Here is a 309-nt window from a genome sequence, read left to right on the forward strand (position 1 = left end):
CTTGGAATTGGCTTCGGAAATCCAGGACTGTGCTTTGTGGCTCTGTTGCAGCAATGCTTAGTGAGCACCTGCTCAATGAGGCAGACACTTGGCTACCCCCTGGGGACACAGAGCAGAGGAAGGCTCATATGACATCACACCAGACCATAAATAAAGCAAAACAGCAGAGGGTGCAATATGCAGTGATAGGTTAAATACAAGACACAGACACAGTGGAGGAGGGGAATGTGCTGGTAGAGTGGTAAAGGGAAGCTTCACTTCAGAGAAGAGGTGGTACCTGCAAGAAAGAACAGGAGTTCCTCAGCCACG

This window comes from Mesoplodon densirostris, chromosome 3 (genome assembly GCF_025265405.1).
Source record: "Mesoplodon densirostris isolate mMesDen1 chromosome 3, mMesDen1 primary haplotype, whole genome shotgun sequence".
Taxonomy (NCBI): Eukaryota; Metazoa; Chordata; class Mammalia; order Artiodactyla; family Ziphiidae; genus Mesoplodon; species Mesoplodon densirostris.